Source organism: Erinaceus europaeus, chromosome 2, assembly GCF_950295315.1.
Source record: "Erinaceus europaeus chromosome 2, mEriEur2.1, whole genome shotgun sequence".
NCBI classification, from domain to species: Eukaryota; Metazoa; Chordata; class Mammalia; order Eulipotyphla; family Erinaceidae; genus Erinaceus; species Erinaceus europaeus.
The window spans coordinates 200,441,071-200,460,389 of NC_080163.1; positions in this window are offsets into that span (position 1 = coordinate 200,441,071).

Consider the following 19,319-nt stretch of genomic DNA (forward strand, 5'->3'; position numbering starts at 1 on the left):
AGAAAGAACCAGACATCACTTTGGTACATATGCTGATGGGGATTGAACTCAGGACCTCATGCTTGAGAGTCTAGTGCCTTAAGCCACTGCGCCACCTCCCAGCCACACACATCCACTATTTTTAAGACTTGTTCTGAACACTAGTGTACACTAGGCTAATATTGTTCATCTGTCTGCATATGGCAGGGGCAAGTTTCTCTCATTCTCTATCTTTTTTTTTTTTTCCTCTAGGGGTTATCGCTGGGGCTCGGTGCCTGCACTAGGAATCTGCTATTCCTGGACACTATTTTTCCCTTTACCCCCTTGTTGTTTGTTGTTGTTGTTGTTATTACTATTGTTGTTATTGCTGTCATTGTCGGAGAGGACAGAGAGAAATGGAGAGAGGAGGAGAAGACAGAGAGGGGGAGAGAAAGATAGACACCTCATGGTCCGGGAGGTGGCACAGTGGATAAAGCATCAGATTCTCAGGCATGAGATCCTGAGTTCAGTCCCCAGCAGCACATGTACCAGAGTTATGTTTGGCTCTTTCTCTCTCCTCCTATGTTTCTCATTAATAAATAAATAAAATCTTTCTTAAAAATTTAAGAAAGAAAGAGAGACACCTGCAGACCTGCTTTACTGCTTGCGCAGTGACTCCCTTCAGGTGGGGAGCCCGGGGCTGGAACCAGGACCCTTGTGTGGGTCTCCTTGTGCTTTGTACTCTATGTACTTAACCCAGTGCACCACACCTGGGCCCCGCAACCCTACTTCTCAAGATCTTCAAGCCAAAAATCTGACAGTCATTCTTGACTCTTGCTTTTTGGTAAATCCCTCTCACCCCGCATCCAGGCCCTCAGCAAACCCTCAGCACCCAGAAGGCCTCCTTTCATTGCTTTATTGGCTCCTCTTTGGTCTCACTTACATTCAGTGATTTACTATGTGGCCACCTTTCACCGTGCCCTTCCTACTTCACGTCACTGATAATAGAGTACATCTTTGCCTTGTTTTAGACACTGTGTGATTGATTTCTGGTTGCTCACTTGTTTGAACACTGAATTCAAAGGGATTTTTTTTTTCTTTTCTGATGGATGCAAAGGGAAACTTAGCTCCAGTTATTAGATACTTAGATTTAGTTTTTATTTCCACAATAATTTTTTAATTGGGGAATTCATGGTTTACAGTAAATACAGTGGTTGTATAAAATTTCTCAGTTTTCTACAACACACTTTTACCCCCAGCCTAGGTCCTCCTTCACCATCAGGCACTAGAATCTGAAAGCCCCCCTTCCCTAGTCCTTTATTTTGGTGCAATATGCCAAACCCAGTCTAAGTTCTGCTTTGTGCTTCTATTCATATTTCTCAATTTCTGTCTATGAGTGAGATCATCCCATATTCATCCTCCTCTTTCTGGCTGATCTCACTTCATATGATTCCTTCAAGCTCCATCCAAAATGAGGTAAAGAAGGTGACTTAATCATTTTTTAAATTTTTATATTTATTTATTTATTTATTTTCCCTTTTGTTGCTCTTGTTTTTTTTAATTGTTGTTGTAGTTGTTGTTGTTATTGATGTCGTCATTGTTAGATAGGACAGAGAGAAATGGAGAGAGGAGGGGAAGACGGAGGGGGAGAGAAAGGTAGACATCTGCAGACCTGCTTCACTACTTGTGAAGCGACTCTCCTGCAGGTGGGGACCTGGGGGCTCGAACCCGGATCCTTATGCCGGTCCTTGTGCTTCTCGCCACGTGCACTTAACCCACTGAGCTATAGCCCAACTCCTGACTTAACCATTTTTTATAGCTGAGTAGTATTCTCAGGTACTGCCTGATACTGTGACAAAAATAAATACACTGATCAGTGTAACAGAACTGAGAGCCCAGAAATAAGCCCCCACACCTGTGATCATCTAATTTTTGACAAGGGGCCCAAACTATTAAATGGAGAGAGTCTCTTCAACAAATGGTGTAGAGAAAACTGGGTTGAAATGTGCAGAAGAATGGTACAGAACCACTACATTCCACCACCCACAAAAGTAAACTCCAGATGGATGAAGGACTTCAGAACCTATCAAATATTTAGAGTAAAATGTTGGTAGAGTTCAAAGGAATTTGACCTCTTTTGTTCACTGATCTGTCTCTTCATTTAGAATGTTCCCTGTGTGAAACAGACTCACAGCTTCTATTAGGTGTGAAAGTGAGTGATTCTTGTGTCTCTTCCATCTTGGGGTGCTGATCACACCTGCACGGTTGGGACTTGGTCCCCTGATGGTTCCTCACTAGCACTCAGACATGCAGAAGAGGAGTGAGCACAAGAGTGTTTCCAGGTCAGGGCACAGACACAGCACACACCACCTCCATTTATGTTCTCTTTGAGACAACTCAGCTGCCTGGCCACTGCTGGCTGTGAGGGGTAAGGAAAGGGCACTCCCAGCTTGTATGCCCCCCAGGACATTTACAGGGACAACTCAGAAGGGCAGGGCAGGATCTGGGAAACAACAGGCAGCCTCATCTTCCCAATCTACGCAGCTCGTTGTATCCAAAGTGACAACAGAATCAAACCACTTACGGGGCCTGGCAGTGATTACAGACTTTAGGTAGACCAAATTCTCCGATACTGTGCAAACTCAAGAATCTTTTATAAACCACTGGGCACTGACTGATTTGCTTAGTAACATGGGGCTGGGTTGTTTGAAAGGCACTGCCAAGTACCAGGTCATCTTACTACCTGCACGAGGCAGAAACTGCCCAGAACACATGAACCTTATCTCTAGATTTTTATGATTTTATTACTTAGTGCAACTTGAAACCACCGTGCAGAAATAATATTGAGAACTTAAGGGAAAAAGAAGCATGAGGGGAGGGGATTCCTGAAAAACAAAAAAAGTCTCATAGGTGAAGCCTGATACTGCATTATTTATTCCTGTCTTTTCAATGACCAGAGCTCAGAAATAGCAAAGCAATTGGGCTAACTTTATTCCTGTCTTTTCAATGACCAGAGCTCAGAAATAGCAAAGCAACTGGGCTAACTTTCCTCCCTCTAAGAGAGCCTAGAAGTCTCTAAAATGACCTCTAGAAAAAAATTTTTTAAAATAAAATAAATAAAATCACCTCCAGAAAACTGAAAGACTTAGAGATAAAGGCGTGGAAAGTCCATACTTCAAGGTCCAAGAAATAGATCATTATAGAAAGCATTGCCCCAGGCCTTGAAACCTATCAGTAGACTAGAAGTTGTATTACTGTGTTTCACCTAGAGTTTTAAACTATTTAAGTCTTATACATTAATTAATTGGGGTTAATTACCACAGTTTATATTAATAATATATAAGAGCAGGATTAATATAGCAGTGCTATAATTATATTATTAAATATTTTATATTAAATATACTATTTTATTTATTTACTTGCCACCAGGGTTATCACTGGGGTTCAGTGCCTGAACTACAAATCCACTGCTCCTGGAGGTCATTATGTCTAGGGGCCAAATAGCTTACTATTTCTTGTCTTTTTAAAAATTGAATTATTATTATTTTTTATTATTTTTTTATTGCCACCAGGGTTATGCTGGGGCTCGGTACCTGCAGAATGGGTTCCTTGCTTCCAGCAGCCATTTTCCCCTTTCTTTTACTTCTCTTTTTCTTTTAATTTTCTATTTTTATTTGATAGGATAAAGAGAGATTGAGAGAGGAGGGAGGGATAGAGAGGGAGACAGATAGAGAGACACCTGCAGGGACCCAGACAGTGGTGTACCTGGTTAAGTGCGCACATTACAGTGTGCAAGGACCTGGGTTCAAGCCTCTGGCTCCCCACCTGCAGTGGGAAAGCTTCACAGGTGGTGAAGCAGGGCTGCAGGGGTCTTTCTCTCCCTCTCTACCTCCACTTTCCCTCTCAATTTCTCTCTGTCTCTATCCAATAATACATAAATAAAAATATTAAAAGGGAGAGCTAGAAAGAGAGACCTGCAACCCTACTTCACCACTTGGGAAACGTCTACCCTGCAGGTGGGGAGGAGCTAGAACCCCAATCCTTGTACATGATGGTGTCTGTGCTTAACCAGGTATACCACCACAGCCTGCCCTCCTGTCTCCTGTCTTTTTTAAAAATTTTATTATCTTTATTTATTGGATAGAGACAGCCAGAAATTGAGAGGGAAAGAGGTGATAGGGAAGGAGAGTGACAGAGAGACACCTGTAGCATTGCTTCACCATTCACAAAGCTTTCCCTCTACAGGTGGGGACTGGGGGCTTGAACACAGGTCCCTGTGCATTGTGACATGTGTGCTCAACCAGGTGCTTGCTCCACCACCCAGCTCCTTTGTTGTTTTTAATTGTTGGTATACTTCTAAAAACCTTTTCTGTTTCATTTGGTTTAAATCCCCCCTGCTTAACACTATTCTATTTACATAACACTGTATTCTATTTACATAACCTCTGTTAACAAGCACCACCTTCCCTCCAGGGCATTGGTGGTTTAGTGGTAGAATTCTCACCTGCTCCACCCCCTCTCCTTGTCATACCCTGATTTTCACCAGTCATTTTTCTCTCCACCCTCTCTGCCTTGCATCCTGTTCCCACCCTACTGGGCTAGTATATTTATAAGGACAAGATTGTTTGTAGTTTTGAGTTTAGCTTAGCTTGGTATAGATTGCGCTGCCTCCTCCATGAATAAAGAGATACTGCGTACAGCTCAACCATGAGTCCCTGAGTCTCTGTTCACTGCTGTGAAGCTAGCCCGGCCTGCTGGAGCTCCCGAACGTAAACAACATTTAATGAAAGGAAGACAAACCAAAGCACTTTTTCTGCCATTTAATATGTTGGGAGGGGTGACTTTTTAAAAATATTTTTTTTATTATTCCCTTTTGTTGCCCTTGTTGTTTTATTGTTGTAGTTATTATTGTTGTCGTCATTGTTGAATAGGACAGAGAGAAATGGAGAGAGGAGGGGAAGACAGAGGGGGAGAGAAAGACAGACACCTGCAGACCTGCTTCACCGCCTGTGAAGCAACTCCCCTGCAGGTGAGAAGTCAGGGCTCAAACCCGGATCCTTACTCTAGTCCTTGTGCTTTGTGAGGACAACTTGTTTTTATACAGAGATTGAGCGTGTTCTATTACAGAGCCACCTTCCAGATTCTTATGTTACTTTTCTTCCTTCCATTCTTTCTTTCTTTCTTTTTTTCTTTTTTTCTTTCTTTCTTTCTCTCTTTCTCTCTTTCTCTCTCTCTTTCTCTCTTTCTTCTTCTTCCCCCCTCCCAAGTGCCACTCAGCTCTGGCTCTTTGTGGTACTGGGGATTGAACCTGGGTCTCACACAGGCAAGTCCTATTGCCATCCCCATATAATCTCTCCTAGCCCTCTGCTTTTCTTAAAACAGACAAATGAGACTATGGAAAAGAATTCGATTTCCCTATGAACTAAATCACATCACAAGTTGGATATTAATTCAGATTTACTGCCTGAGGGTTGGATGTTGCTGAGCAGTGTGGGGAGTTCATACATGTGTGAATTCCTGGAATATCTTTCTTCTCATTGGTTTCTTCTCATTCTCAGTCTTTTTAGACGGACTGCCTTGACGGCTCATTCAGATTCACTTCATAGCAGTCACAGTTGTGATGTCTAATATTTACTTAAAGTCAAGAATTTATTACTCTTCTGAACTAGTCCATCTGTAAACAAAGGCTTATATAATCCATCTGGTAGCTGTGAAAACTGCTTCAAGGCAACAGTTTTCATTTTTATTTTTACGTATTAATTATGAGCGAGAACAGAGCACATATGCAAACACCCATAGCAGAGAGGAGCACTGTTCTGTCCTATGCGGTGCTGAGGGCTGAACCTAGGACTTCTTGTATACAGGCTCTGCTCTACCCAATTAGCCACCTCCCTAGCTCAAAATGTCCTCTTAGAAAAGGGTCCAGTGAGTGATTTCATCCCCCTCACAGCCAGAGGGGTACCTTACCATGAAAGTTATGGCAGAGCAGGATGCTGAGAAGGCAGTGGCTGCAGGCCCTCGTGGGCAGGCCCCTCTCTGCTATGGGTGTTTGCATATGTGCTTGGGGCACTGAGTGTCCGTCCCACTTTCTCACAACTTGGCAAAGCACTCTCACTGCCCTTGAGCACCTGCTGAATGTGCCAGGAAGTGGGCCCCTGCTCCTGGCTTGGTGCTCCAGGCAATGCAGCAGAGGAATACTGCCCCTCAGCTCAGCTGTCACTGGTGAAGACACTGCATGCCCACGCTGTAGGCTCCAGGGCATGCCTACCTCTGCTTCAGACCTTCCATGGTCCTGGACTGGCTCTAACCCCCTAGAATACCAAGTGGCCCAGCCCCAGCCCAAGACCTTTGCTGTTCATTTGGCCCAACACACCTCCTTTCTCCCATCACCCAGTCCCTACCCTCATACAGAGAGGTGCGCATGTGTGTACATGTGTGCGAACACATACACACACACTTCCATACTCAGACTTTTGGCATTTACTCAAATACGGTCTTCTCTAGCCCCCAAGTCTAAATTAGACCTTCCATTTTTAATTTATTTATATATATATTTAAAGATATTTACTTATTTATTATTGGATAGAGATAGAGAGAAATGGAGAAGAGGGGGAGATAAAGAGGGAGAGAGACAGAGAGACACCTGCAGCCCTGCTTCACCACCTGTGAAGCTTTCCCCCTGCAGGTGGGGATTGGGAGCTTGAGCCCAGGTCCTTGTGCACTGTAATGTTAGCACTTGACCAGGTATGCCACCGCTTGGCCCCAAATTAGGCCTTCCTATAGGCCAAAGAACTAAACAGTTTTCTTCCTTTAAAATATTTATTTATTTATTTATTTATTTTTCAGATTCTAACAATGTTTATTGCATAAAGTTTCAAGTTCTGAACTTTTCATTTTTTTATATAAATTTTTTTTTATTTAAGAAAGGATTAATTAACAAAACCATAGGGTAGGAGGGGTACAATTCCACACAATTCCCACCACCCAATCTCCATATCCCACCCCCTCCCCTGATAGCTATCCCATTCTCCATCCCTCTGGGAGCATGGACCTAGGGTCATTGTGGGATGCAGAAGGTGGAAGGTCTGGCTTCTGTAATTGCTTCCCCGCTGAACATGGGCGTTGACTGGTCAGTCCATACTCCCAGTCTGCCTCTCTCTTTCCGTAGTAGGATGGGTCTCTGGGGAAGCGGAGCTCCAGGACACATTGGTGGGGTCTTCAGTCCAGGGAAGCCTGGACAGCATCCTGATGACATCTGGAACCTGGTGACTGAAAAGAGAGTTAACATACAAAGCCAAACAAGTTGTTGAGCAATCATGGACCCAAAACTTGGAATAGTGGAGAGGAAGTGTTAGGGGGGGACTCACTGCAAACTCTAGTGTACTTCTGCTTTCAGGTATATATTTTGCAGTAGTTTATGGATACGTGTGAACATATGCTCTCTCTCACAGAAACTGGTGTATATCTAGGTTTTGGGACTTTGTTAGAAAGTGAACCACCTGGGATGGAATTAGAGTATACTATGAAAGGAAAGGTCTCACCCGAGTAATGAAGCTGAAGGGTTGTCATTCCACATGTGAAGTCTCTGGACACAGTCTGAAGTGGAGCATGTTGAGGTGGCAATCGTTGTGTTGGTTAGGTTGTGATTGGCAGATGCAATATTATTTGATATGGATTGGGAGAGGCATACAGGAAAGTGGGCCCTATCCAATGGTTCCAGGACTGGGGGAAGTAGAAGCTCTATAATGGAGATGTGAGGTTCCTGCTGTCTTAGGGTTCAAAAAGACAATCGATAGTTAATGTTATTATCACATTATTTGGTAATTGGGTTAACTTTGAAAAGTCCTTTTGTTAGGGTTTGCTGTACAGTACCCAGTATCTTGTATATAGCTGTGCTATTGGTTGCTTCTGATCTACTTGGTCTAGGCTTTTGAGAGAGTCTGCATATCAATTACACAGCCTATATATTGAAAAGATTCAGTTTGTGTTTTGAAAAACTTCGAGACATACAATTAATTTTCCCCCTCTCGTATTAATCAACTACTGATTTATATGTCTACATTTTACTAGGAGTGTACATAAACACCATTCCCACCACCAAAAGACTGTGACCCATCCCTCCCACCAACTCCCACCCCCCACTGTCCCAGGAAGCTGTAAGTCTACCCCTCACCACAGGGCTTTTACTTTGGTGCCCTACTTACAATTTGGTCAGGTCCTTCTTTTAGTTTCCCTTTCAGATCTTCTTACTCAACTTCTGTTAATGAGTGGGATCATCCCATACTCATCTTTATCTTTCTGACTTAGCTCACTTAACATAATTCCTTCTAGCTCTGTCCAAGATGGGTCAGAGAAGGTGGGTTCATTGTTCTTGATAGCTGCATAGTATTCCATTGTGTATATATACCACAGATTTCTCAGCCACTCATCTGTTGTTGGGCACCTGGGTTGCTTCCAGGTTTTAGCTATTATGAATTGTGCTGCTATGAACATAGGAATACACACCTCTTTTTGGTTGGGTGCTATGGAGTCCTTGGGGTATGATCCCAGGAGAGGAATTACTGGATCATATGGAAGGTCCATGTCTAGCCTTCTGAGAGTTTTCCAGACTGCTCTCCACAGAGGCTGTACCAATTTACATTCCCACCAGCAATGTAAAAGGGTTCCTCTGTCCCCACAGCCTCTCCAGCATTTGTTGCTGCTGTCCTTTTTGATGTATGCCATTCTTACAGGAGTGAGGTGGTATCTTAGTGTTGTCTTAATTTGCATTTCTCTGACAATCAGTGACCTAGAGCAGTTTTTCATGTGTCTGTTAGCCTTTTGGATCTCCTCTGAGGTGAATGTTTTGTTCATATCCTCTGCCCATTTTTGGATGGGTCATTTGCTTTTTTGGTGCTAAGTTTGCTGAGCTCTTTATATATTTTGGTGATTAGTTTCTTATCTGATGTATGGCATGTGAAGATCTTCTCCCATTCTGTGAGGGGTCTCTTTGTTTGTTTAATAGTTTCTTTGGATGTACAGAAGCTTTTCAATTTGATGTAGTCCCATTGGTTTGTTTCTGCTTTAGTCTTCCTTGTGGCAAACGCTAGAAGAAGAAGTCTTCCTTGCAATTGGGTTTGATTCATCAAAGATGTCCTTGAGGTATAGGTGGGAAAATGTTTTACCAATGTTTTCCTCTAAGTATTTGATTGTTTCTGGTCTGACATCTAGGTCTTTGATCCATTTGGAGTTGATTTTTGTTTCTGGTAAGATAAAGTGATTCAATTTCATTCTTCTGCATGTTACAACCCAGTTTTCCCAGCACCATTTATTGAAGAGAGCCTCCTTTTTCCATTTAATCCTTTGGGCCCCCTTATCAAAGATTAGATGTCCATAGGTGTGGGGATTTATTTCTGGGCTTTCAATTCTGTTCCACTGGTCTGTGTGCCTGTTTTTGTTCCAGTACCAAGATGTTTTGATGATGATGGCTTTATAATATAATTTGAGATCTGGGAGTGTGATGCCTCCATTTCTGTTTCTTTTCCTTAAGATGGTTTTTAGCAATTCTAGGTGTTTTCATGTTCCAGATAAATGATTGTAGTGTTTGTTCTATTCTCTTAAAGAAGCTTGGTGGAACTTTAATGGGTATTGCATTAAATTTGTATATGGCTCTGGGGAGAATATTCATTTTGATGATATTTATTCTTCCAATCCATGAGCATGGGATATCTTTCCATTTCTTGGTATCAGTTTCTATGTCCTTGAGTAGCAACTCATAGTTTTCAGTATATAAGTCTTTCACTTCTTTGGTCAACTTTATTCCTAGGTATTTGATTGATTTTGCTGAAACAGTAAATGGGAGTGATTTCTGGAGGTCTTCTTCTTCAGATTTAGTGTTTGCATAAAGAAATGCCACTGATTTTTGTACATTGATTTTGTAGCCTGATACCTTGCTATATTGCCTAATAACTTCCAGTAGTTTTCTGCTGGATTCTTTAAGTTTTTCTATGTATACTATCATATCATCTGCAAATAGTGAGAGCTTGACTTCTTCCCTTCCAATCTGTATTCCTTTGATTTCTTTCTCTTGCCTGATTGCTATAGCAAGAACTTCCAATACTATGTTGAAGAGTAACGGTGACAGTGGACAGCCCTGTCTAGTCCCTGATCTGAGGGGGAACGCTTTCAACTTCTGTCCATTGAGTATGATGTTGGCTGTAGGTCTGCTATATATAGACTCCACTATCTTGAGGAATTTCCCATCTATTCCCATTTTTTGTAGAGTTTTGAGCATGAATGGGTGTTGGATTTTGTCAAAGGCTTTCTCTGCATCTATTGAGATAATCATGTGGTTTTGGGCTTTGCTTTTATTGATGTGGTGAATGACATTGATTGACTTACGGATGTTGAACCAGCCTTGCATTCCTGGGATGAATCCCATTTGGTCATGATGAACAATCTTTTTGATATGTTGCTGTATCCAGTTGGCCAAGATCTTGTTTAATATTTTGGCATCTATGTTCATCAGAGATATTGGTCTGTAGTTTTCCTTTTTTGTTCTGTCCCTATCAGCTTTTGGTATCAGGGTGATGTTGGCTTCATAGAAGGTGGAAGGGAGTATTCCTGTTTCTTCAATCTTATAGAAAAGCTTAAGAAGTATGGGTACTAACTGTTTCCTGAAAGTTTTGTAGAATTCATTTGTGAAGCCATCTGGTCCAGGACTTTTGTTGTTGGGGATATTTATTTATTATTATGAGAGGGATAGGAAGAGAGAGAGACACAGAGAGAGAACCAGACATCACTCTGGTACATGTACTGCCAGGGATTAAATTCAGGACCTCATGCTTGAGAGTCCAACATTTTATCCACTGCACCACCTCCTATACCACAACAGACAGTATTCTTCTTTTATTTTTTTTCACTATACCATAACAGACAGTATTCTTCTTTTCTTTTTTTTCAATATTTATTTATTTATTCCCTTTTGTTGCCCTTGTTGTTTTATTGTTGTAGTTATTATTGTTATTGATGTCGTCGTTGGATAGGACAGAGAGAAATGGAGAGAGGAGGGGAAGACAGAGAGGGGGAGAGAAAGAGTGACACCTGCAGACCTGCTTCACCACTTGTGAAGTGACTCCCCTGCAGGTGGAGAGCCCAAGCTCAAACTGGGATCCTTACGCCGGTCGTTGCGCTTTGTGCCACCTGCACTTAACCCGCTGTGCTACTGCTGGACTCCCCTAACAGACAGTTTTCTAAAAGAGATACACTTGCCCCACAGACACTCGAAGAAATGCTCCACTTCACTTACATTAGAGACCACACTGAGATTTCATCTCACACCTGAGAATGGCTTCTACCAGTTAACCAGGAAATGAAATGCATTGGTGAGGTTGTGGAGAAAAAGGCACTTGGGGCTGGGTGGTGGCACAGCTGGTTGAATGCACATGGTATAATGCTCAAGGACCTGGGTTCAAGCCCCCCATCCTCACCTGCAGGGGGAAAGCTTCACGAGTGGTGCGTAACCATTATGCTACCTCCCCCACTTATAATTCACTTTTTTATATAGTTCACTTTTAATCACAAATAAAAAATGCAAGGATGAATTAGGCTTTCCTATAGCAGTGCCTCAAAACACCCTAGTCTTCTCTCTTCACACACAGTGATGTTTGAAAATGGCCATATTTATTTAGGGGACTTGCTTTAGAAAGTCTTCTCCCTCAGGAGGCCGAGGGCAAATTCCATCGGGGTAGCCAGGGTCTCTCACTCACATCGTATCCTAGCAACTAACCTGTAGCAAACACTAGATAAATATTAGCTGAACTTTGCTTCCACACTGCGTGCCAGGAGGCTGGTCTCAGAACAGTGACCAGTTCTCATGCAGACTCCCAGGGTGGCCTTGCCTTGAGGTTTGTAACAAGGACCAGGATGGTCTTTCTGCTGTCTCAGAACCAGCCCCTGCCCAGGGAGAGGTAACCAGCCCCAGCCACTCTTGTCATCCCTTAGGAAGGGCCACAGAGATCAACAGCAGGGGCCACAGAGTCCCTGGTGCACCCTAAGACACCCATGGGGGGTGTTCAGTTCCTCTTGTTCTCCACCCAGAAAGCCATCTTCCCCACTTTCTCAGCACGGCTTCTCTGAGAGCACAGCCCCAGGCAGGAAAGCACCCCCAGCAGCTGTTGTCTCCAAGTGCTGCTCGGTGGAACCCAGGAGGCTTGATTTCCACAAGGCCTCACAGCAAAGTGTCGCAGGTGTGGTATGGCCAATACGCAGGTAGGAGAAACTTAGCCAGAAGCTAGGACCCCGAGACCCAGTGCATCTCAGAGTTGAGAGCAAGTAACTTCAGCCACCATACAGTTGATCTGGAGAGTCTGGAAGGACACCCCCCAGACACCTCAAACCTCGAGATTGGAGAATGTCAATGTGTGTCCCCGATCTGGACTCTGTCAGAGTATTTATTGGTAAAATCACATCAGAAGGATCTGGAAGATCAAAGATGCTTTTAGGTAACACAACAGAAAAAACTGTCAAAACACAAATTACTTTCAAGGTGGAGGAGACATCAAGAATGTGTTAAACCTTGATTACAGTAGTCTGTCTGAATGTCAGCAATTCTCTAAGGCCTCAAGAAATACTCAGGTCATGGTCAGGGGTAGATAGCATAATGGTTAAGCAAACAGACTGTCAAGCCTAAGGCTCCAAAGTCTCAGGTTCAGTCCCCTGCACTGTTAGTGAGCAAAAATCAAACCACCATCCACTGCAAGGAAGCAAAAGATGTTTATTCACGAATTCAAATCCAGGCCGAGAGGTGACTGACAGCAGTCTACCAGCTCGACCCTGAACAAGGCTCAAACCACACAATTTATAGGATTCTAGAGTACATTCTGGGTGGGGAATATGCAAAACTAGAATTCTATAACACACTCAATAGCATTTTACAGAAAACGCAGGATCCAATCATTTCAGACATTGTCATACCCTAAGCAGCCTATAAGAATTGTCTAATTTCAAGCCTTTATGCAAAATAGGGTCACCACACTTTCTCGTTGTCAGCCAAGACCACCTGGCTATCAGCTCCCTTGACCTTGAGCAAGTGGTTGGGTTTCAAGGACTTGGTTAGGCTAGCTATTCTCTTTCTTACATCTTGGTGTGTGGGTTTTGTTTTTCTAGGGAAAAGGGTAAGGAATTTTCCATCTCACACTATAAGCAGAAAAGCAACTATACTTAAAACTCATACTTAAAATTATACTTAAAGCAATTCTAAAGCTACTGCTTCTAACATGCACCACCATAAACCAGAGCTGATGAGTGATCTGGTAAAAAAAATTTAAAGAGAGAGAGAGAGAGAGAGAGAAATATTCAGGTCACTCTATTGTGCACAAATCCCAAATCCTTTAGGGAAGGAGCCAGAAGTCAGAGTTCTAGATAAATGCCTTTTGCATCATCTATAGCCATGGGCTAATAATTAACTCTATTGACACTTTTCATACTTCCGCCTTAAGGGGAAGGGTGTTGTGGCAAGAAGGAGGAGCTGATGCCTTACTTACTGTGCACCTGTTAACCAGCAGGGCTGGGGGAGATAGCATAAAGGTTATGCAAAAGAGACTCTCATACCTGAAGCTCCAAAGTCCCAGGTTCAATCACCACCCCCCGCCCGCCACACACACCCCACCATAAGCCAGAGCTAAACCAGTGCTCTGGCTTAAAATAGATAGATAGACATGTTTTGTAAACTTTAAATAAAATCAACATATATTTTTTCTTTTTTAGCAGAGCACTGCTCAATTCTAGCTTATGGTGGTTTAGGGGATTGAACCTGGGACTTTGGAGTCTCAGGCATGAGAGTCTCTTTGCATAACCATTATGCTATCTACCCCCACCCGAATCAATAGAATTTTTTTTAATTATCTTTATTTTTATTGGATAGAGACACCAATAAATTGAGAGGGGAGGCAGAGATAAAGAGAGACAGAGCAGCCCTGCTTTACCATTTGTAAAGCTTTCCCTCTGCTGGTGGGGACTGGGGGCTCGAACCTCGGTCCTTGTGCACTCTAACATGTGTGCTCAAACAAGTGCACAACAAAAAAAGGAAAAAAATGACCTCCAGGAGCAGTGGATTGGTATTGCAGGCACCGAGCCCCCCAATGATAATCCTGGAGAAAAAAAAAGTTTCCTGATCCCAGATTTCTTGACATTTATTGTTAGAAATTCTGTTGATGGTGGCGCACCTGGCTGAGTGAAGAAGCTCATTTCTCAACGCTGAGATGCCAACAGAACTCTGCTCCCCAGCATCCAGAGACCCTGGAGCACATGGTTTTGTTCTGATGGCTGGAACCAACCCAGAGACACTGGCTTCACCTGCCCCAAGGCCATGAGCAGGACCAATTGCAGCTGTGAGTAAGTTATTGTTAGAAAGCCCTGCCCTGAGCCAGCTGACTTCACTGTTCTTGGGCCATTTGTTTCAGTTCCTCATGGGTCTAGGCCATACATAATTTATGGCTTCTATTTTTAACATGAGATCAGAAATCAATCAAAAGATAAACACCCCACCCCCACTGTCATTAGTGACCTCGCAGCAACTGGGGCCCATGTCATGCTCTCCTTTTCACAGGGGGAGGGAGAGCAGGGGGGTAACTAGAACAGTCAATGCCCTTTTAGTGCCAGTTGTTTGCCACCATCAGATGAAATATTAACTAGTGTTACAGAAGACTGCTGCATGCTGGGACTGAGCATTCACAGAGATGAATCATTTAAAGCAGAGTTAGAACTCAGCAGTGCTGTTGCCCAGCAGATATATAGATACAGAGATAAAGACAGAGATAGATATATAGATTATAGAGGTAGAGATATAGAGATAGATACAGATTATAGAATATAGATATAGATTATAGAGATATAGATTATAGAGATAGATATAGATTATAGAGATAGAGATATAGAAATAGATGTAGATATAGATTATAGAGATAGAGATATAGAGATAGAGATATAGAGCTAGATATAGATATAGATTATAGAGATAGAGATATAGAGATAGATATAGATAGATTATAGATTATAGATATAGAGATAGAGATAGACAGATTATAGATATAGATTATAGATATAGATTATAGAGATATAGAGATAGATATAGATAGATTATAGATATAGAGATAGAGATTATAGATATAAATTATAGAGATAGAGCTAGATATAGACAGATTATAGATTATAGATATAGATAGATATAGATTGTAGATACAGATAGATACAGATATAGATATGTTGGTGTAGTGCTGGAATATGAACCCAGTGCCTCACACTTACATGATACTTCCAAGTCACTCCACCCTCTTTTTCAATCTCTCTCTCTCAATGCTCAGCTCTGGTTTGTGGCAGTTCAGGGGATTGAAACTGGGAATTTGGAACATCAGGATTGAGAGTCACTTTGCATAATCATTATGCTGTCTCCTCAGCCCTAATTGTGTGTGTGTGTGAGTGGTGTTTTGGTGTGTCTCTTTCCTTGCCCCCAAGTCCCTCCATCTCTCTTTTCTAAAATACAGTAATAGAAGACAAACAAAAGCTACTTAGTGTGTGTGTGAGTGTGTGTGTGTGTGTGTGTGTGTGTGTTTGTAAGTGGTGTTTTGGCGTGTCTCTCTCTCCTCGCCCCCAAGTTCCTCCATCTCTCTTTTCTAAAATACAGCAATAGAAGACAAACAAAAGCTACTGAATTTAGAGACTGAGATTGCCCAGATAACTTGGACCTAGAAGCCGTACTCCTTTCTCATCTTTTAGGTGAGAAATAGAAGTGGCATACCCTCTGCCACCATTTCTGCCATTGGGCACCTGCCATTTCCTCCACAATTCATCACTCTTCCCTCCTCTTGCAAAGCAGTGCACTACTCAAGTGAGCTATTTCGTCAGCCGGGGTGACTGTCTCTATAAAGAGAGAACAGCTGGGGCTCCCTTCCCTTCACCCCCCTTCTTCTTCTTCTAGCGTTTGCCCTTCTTCTGTAGCCAGTCAACAGCATCAGGTTGAGCCTGATGTAAAGTTTCGAGACCTCCTTTGAATCTGGAGAGGTGGCAGTCGTTGACTATGTGGGTCATAGTCTGTCTGTAGCCGCAGGGGCAGTTCGGGTCATCTCTGGCTCCCCAGCGATGGAACATAGCGGCGCACTGGCCATGGCCTGTTCAATAGCGATTGAGGAGGGCCCAGTCATAACGTGCTAGGTCAAAGCCGGGTTGACGATTGCAGGGGTCTGTGATGAGGTGTTTGTTCTTTACCTCAGCTGACTGCCAGCTCTGTTTCCAAGAGTCTGGAACAGAGAAGTTCAGTGTAGGCGTAGGGGACCAGATTGGGTGACGAGACGTCAAGCGTTGGACAGGGTGGGCGAAGATATCCGCGTATATTGGCAGGTCTGGTCGAGCGTAGATGTGGGAAATGAATTTAGATGATGCCGCATCCCGACGAATATCTGGCGGGGCGATGTTGCTAAGAACTGGCAGCCATGGAACCGGGGTGGAACGGATGGTTCCAGAAATTATCCTCATGGAGGAATATAATTTGGAATCGACCAAGTGGACATGGGGGCTACGGAACCATCCTGGGGCACAGTATTCTGCAGTGGAATAGCATAATGCCAGAGATGATGATCGTAGTGTGGAAGCGCTCGTGCCCCATGAGGAGCTGGCCAGTCTTGCAATGATGTTATTCCTCGCGCCCACCTTTGCTGCAGTTTTTATGAGAAGTTTGTGAAATGACAGAGTGCGATCGAGAGTAACGCCAAGATAGACTGGCTGGGCTTCATGCCGGATTCTCGTATCGCCAAACTGCACATTAAGCTCACGCGAGGCCGAGGCATGGTGTAGATGGAAAACAGATGATACCGTTTTTGCAGTGCTAGGAATTAGTCGCCATTTTTTACAGTAATCAGATATCAGAGACATGTCTTTCGTGAGTGTTTCCTCGAGGATGTCGAACTTGGATGCCTGAGTTGCACAGCAGATGTCATCGGCGTAGATGAACTTCCTTGAAGAAGTTTCTGGGAGGTCATTGATGTAAATATTAAATAGCGTAGGAGCCAGAACAGAGCCCTGGGGGAGGCCACTTGAGACAAGTCTCCATCTACTAGACTTGTCACCCAGATGCACCCGGAATCTTCTGTTTTGGAGAAGAAATGATATAGTGTTGGCCACCCATGGAGGCAGGCATCTTGAGATCTTGACCAGGAGACCACGGTGCCAGACCGTGTCATAGGCTGCTGTGAGATCAACAAAGACAGCACCCGTCTTTAAATTCTTCTGGAATCCATTTTCAATGTAAGTTGAGAGGGCCAGGGCTTGTTCGCAGGTAGATCTTCCTGGGCGGAAACCAGCCTGGGCAGGTGATAGGAATTTCTCTGTAAGATGAGAAATAAGTGACAGAAGCAGCCTCTCAAGGAGTTTGTAACACACGGAGAGGAGAGAAATTGGTCTATAGCTGGCGGCCAGTGTTGGGTCTTTCTTTGGTTTCAAAACCGCTATAATCTTCGCACGACGCCAAACTTTGGGCATAGACTCAGATCCCAAGATGTGGGACAGGAATGAAGCGAGCCACTTCTTTGCCACGGGGCCCAGGTTAAGAATGAGTTCTGGGGTGATGTTATCATAGCCAGCAGCTGTTCCCGGTTTAACCCTCTTCAAAGCGTCTTCCAGTTCAGACAGTGACCCAAAGCAGGCCAGCGGCTAGTTAGAGTAGAATTTGGCTTGAGAGTCTTCTAATACACACTTTTTCTTCTGAAATTTCCAGCAAGTGGTGCACCTAGTTGAGTGCACACATTACAGTGCACAAGGACCCAGGCTCAAAGCCCCAGTCCCCACCTGCAGGGGGAAAGCTTCTTGAAGCTTCAGTGAAGCGGCGCTGCAGGGCTCTCTTTTTCTCTTTCCCTCCCTTCTCACTTCAGATTAATGATCTTCTATGTGCTTTATCAGTACAATTCTCTTTAAAGGGGCTGGGTGGTGGCATACCGGGTTGAGGGCACATGTCACATGTTACAATGTGAAAGGATATGGGTTCAAGATCTCCTGGTTCCCACCTGCAGGGAGGAGGCTTTGTGAGCAGTGAAACAGGTCTATAGGTGTCTCTCTCCCCCCCTCCCCTGTCTCCCCGTCCTCTCTCAACTTAACGTCTGTCCTGCCCAATAAAATGGAAACAATGGCCACCTGAAGCAGTGGGTTTGTAGTGCTGGCACTGAGCCCCAGCAATAATCCTGGAGGTGAGAGAGAGAGAGAACTGCTGACTTAACTGCAAAACTACCTCCAAGGCAAGAGGCAATGGGGAAGAGGCAGAGCTGAGTGAGGCCCAGCCCCTGCCCTGCTGAGGAGCCCACAGTCCCTGGCTGGGTTGGTGCTTGTGACGAAGTGCTGTGGCTGAGTCACACTCAGGGCAAGGGGGAGAAGCTCCCGTGTCCCACCAGAGGAAGCCTGATAGCTCAGGGCCTGAGTGCACACTCTCTGACCACCTGTAGCCCTCCTCCTCCTACCCGGGACCTCCCAATCTTTATTTATTTATTTTTTATTTGTGGAGAAATTAACAGTTTACAGTGAATACAGCTGTGATACAAGTGTAAAATTTCTCAGTTCTGGGGGGCCGGGTGGTGGCGCACCCTGGTTGGAACGCACATGTTACAATGCACAAGGACCCAGGTTCGAGTTTCCAGTCCCCACCTGAAGGGGAAAGCTTCATAAGTGGTGAAGCAGTGGCTGCAGGTGTCTCTCTGTCTCTCTCTCCTCTCTATCCCTCCCCCCTTCCTCTCTGATTTCTGGCTGTCTCTATCCAATAAATAAATAAAGGTAATAAAAAAAATTTCTCAGTTTTTTGCAAAACACTCTTCCCTGCCTCCCCAGTCTAGGTTCTCCTCCACCATTATTCACTAGGACCTGAAAGCCCTCCTCCCAGCCCAGAGTCCTTTACTCTGATGCAGTACACCAAACCCAGTCCAAGTTCTGCTTTGTATCTCCCCTTCTGTTCTTACTTCTCAACTTCTGTCCATGAGTGAGATCATCCCATATTCATCCTTTTCTTTCTGACTCATCTCACTTCATATGATTCCTTCAAGCCCCATCCAAAATGAGATGAAGAAGGTGAATTCATTCTTTAATAGCTGAGTAGTATTCCATGTGTATATAGACCACAATTTTCTCAGCCTCTCTTATTTACGGTGCTGAGACCAGCCACTGTAGTATGAGAATATTGCCTCCACAAGGCCTTCTGAGAGAGGGCAGACTCAGGGCTTTCTCGATTGTTCTGATCAGTCTGTTTATTTGCAGCTATTGTCACTGATCTCTGATTGTGCTTAATTTATGAGTTAAACTTGATCATAGGTATGTCTATAGAGGAGAAACACACACACACACACACACAC